Raw genomic sequence first — 3,193 nt, 5'->3', positions numbered from 1 at the left:
CCTTGTTTGTTTTCTTTATTACAAATTTATTTTTGTAATTTGCCTCTATACTTTGTGTTAATTGAAATACACGAAATTTGTATCAGCATGTATATAATAAGAATTTAAGAGTAATAATTTGCTTTTATGTAGATGACATATTGATTTTGGGTATGAATTTATATGCTATTAAAAATACAAAGAAATTCCTCTCATCTAACGTTGATATGAAAGATATGGGAAAAGCAAATGTGATCTTAGGAATAAAAAATTAATAAAACTCTTGAGGGTTTGGCATTGACACAATCTCATTATATTAAAAGAATGTTAGAGAAATTTAATTGATCTGATTGTCTGCTTGTAAGAACACCCTATGATTCTAGTGTTAAATTAAAGAAAAATAATGGTGATGTTGTTTTTCAACATGAACATGCTAGAACCATAGGTTGTTATATATTTTTAATGCACTATACATGTTCGGAAATTGCATTTTTCATTAGAAAAGTAAGTAGATATACCCATAATCCTAACATGGACATTGGAATGCCTTAATTAGAGTTTTAAGGTACCAAAAAGGTACCATTGACTTTGGATTGCATTTTAATGGATATCCAACTATGTTAGAAGGTTATTGTGATGCAAATTGAATCTCAGATTCAGATGATACCAAATCCACTAGTGGTACGTATTTACCTCAAGTGGTGGATCCATTTCATGGAAGTCCAAATAAACCTATATTGCACGATCAGCAATGGAATATGAGTTCATTACCTTAGAACAAGCTAGTATGGAGGCCCAATGGCTTCATAATTTATTGGTTGACTTACCTTTGTGGACAAAAATAGTATTTACAAAGGGAAGAGTTGACATATTCAGCTAAGACACGACATAGTAAAAAGATTAATAAGTGATGGTGTGGTCATATTTGAATTTGTGAGGTCGGAGAAAAATTTACCATATCCTCTGACTAAAGAATTGACTAGAAAGTTACTCTTAGATACATTCAGGGGGATGGGTTTAAAGCCCATAAATTAAATGAGAAGTGGCGGCACCAAACCTCTGTGATTGGAGATCCCATGAACAAAATTCATGGATCATAACAAGTCAATGGAAGTTTTCTAGAGCACTATCATAATATGTTGAGGGTGTCCATCCCTATGGTGTAGATGGTGTTAAGTACAACATAAGGAAGTTGAGTAATTTACTCTTAATGAATTCATAGCCCTTATGGGTGGTATTGATAGTTGCAGTACACACTTGATGAATTTACTTATATGAGTGTGGAGGTGGGGCTGCCTCCTATGAAAATAAGGGTTTATTCTTTAGAACGCTTATGAAAATCTAGGTATGGGTGCATGGCCAAAATGTACCAAACCGTAAGAACTAGTTTTTATAGAGGGTAAAGTGTGTGCTATAAGTGCATTTGGGTTACACTTAAAGAATTTAGTTTAAGACTTAGTTTCACTAAATTTCAATAGCACATGCCTTATAAACACTAGGTGTCAATTCAAGTCCACAAGACATCACCACTAATTCATTTTGCTTCTCGTCATGTAAGGGATTGTAAGTACATTTTTCTTGGATTTGTGTAATTCAAATTAAATGCTATTTGCTTTTTGTCCTTTGTCTCTTTTTTGTTTTGTTTGCTAATGGAGTGGCTTGAGTCCCACATAGACTAGGAAGAGCACTCTCTTGGGTTTGTGCACTTGGACCACAACACACGCACGCACGCATCGGGTCGGGTCAGACCAAGCCAAGCTAAGCTAACACACGCACGTGCATCCACCGCACTGTGTCATGCCATGTTGTGTTGTGCTCAGCCATGCACGTAAGTCTAGGCCCTTGTCCTATCTTTATTTTTTTATTTTCTATTTTGGCATTAAGCTTACTTAATGGCTAAGATAGTTATGGTTTTGGTGCACTGAATTTTAGGCATTTTCTTCTTCATGTTTTTCTCTCTTCCACACTATTTTTCCACTCTGTTAAATCGTATTGGGCATATGTAACAATCTGGTTCAATACTGTGGGATGTGAGTGCACACAACACCAATGCTGAGAGCTATTGTATTCTAGAGGATGACCGCCGAAAACCTTCTACACCAACGGGAATACTCCAAGAAGCGATGAAATCAGTTTTAAGGAGAGCAAACACTTGTCGTGACTTAGCTATTATTGATAAGTTCATCATTCACTTATTATCAATTGGTACATATATTTTCATGTAGTTCAGATTTGGTTTGTTTGGAATTTGGTATTATCACTGTTACAGCCATATTACATTCTTATTTTCCAACACATATCCTATGGAATCCAGTTCCAATTTTTTGTCTCAAGCAAACCCAAAAGGAAATAGATTATTTCAATTCCAATTCCAAGGGACTCCAATTTGAATCTGATGGTACCCTAAACCAAAATTTAGACTCAACTTATTTGTGCCTCCATAAATTTGCATCATTGAAAATGAAATTTCACTGCAAACAAATGGAACCTTTATAATAAATATATTTGTATGCATTTTTATCTTTTTTCGGCCTATTTTATTAATTTAGCTATAATTATTACCCAAAATATGTAATTATTTGGCTGAATTTCAATATCTTAACTAATTTTTTTCAGCCCAAAAATTGGTAATTTTGATCTCATAATTTTCTCAAATCCAAATGGTAATCCCTTTTTTTAGGCCAAAAGGCATAGCCAACCAACAAGAGAGCATCCTTGTTGAAGTATTAATGAGATAAGATAGACTAAGGACTATACAGTGAAGTTAAAGGACTTAAAACAAGAAGGAAGAAAATAAGGATGATGAAAACAATATCCATTTATCCAAATTTGAATTTGAAATCCGATTGGTGGTCTTAATTTGATTTATTTGTTTATAATCCTAACCAAATGTGTTGGAATCCTCTATCATTTTCAATTTAAGTGGTGTTCGGTAAGTGTAGTGAACCTACAAGATTGTGGGTTTCAAAACACACCACACCACTTTAATGTGTTTTTCTATGGTGTGGTATTATTTAAAATCCACTATCTTATGGTGTAGACTACACCACACCCCAAAATATTGACCACATCATTATCTCGTGGTCATAACCATACCACATGCCCTTATCCCTATCTAGTACTTTGCATGTATATTAATTCATAGGGAAAATTTCACTTTAATACCTTGAACTTTGGAGGTTGTATCAAGTTAGTACCCGAACTTTTAAACGTG

Source organism: Nelumbo nucifera, chromosome 2, assembly GCF_055504915.1.
Source record: "Nelumbo nucifera cultivar China Antique chromosome 2, China Antique-T2T, whole genome shotgun sequence".
In the NCBI taxonomy this organism is placed as follows: Eukaryota; Viridiplantae; Streptophyta; class Magnoliopsida; order Proteales; family Nelumbonaceae; genus Nelumbo; species Nelumbo nucifera.
The sequence above is the reverse complement of the archived record's forward strand: the minus strand, read 5'-3'. Positions refer to the sequence as shown.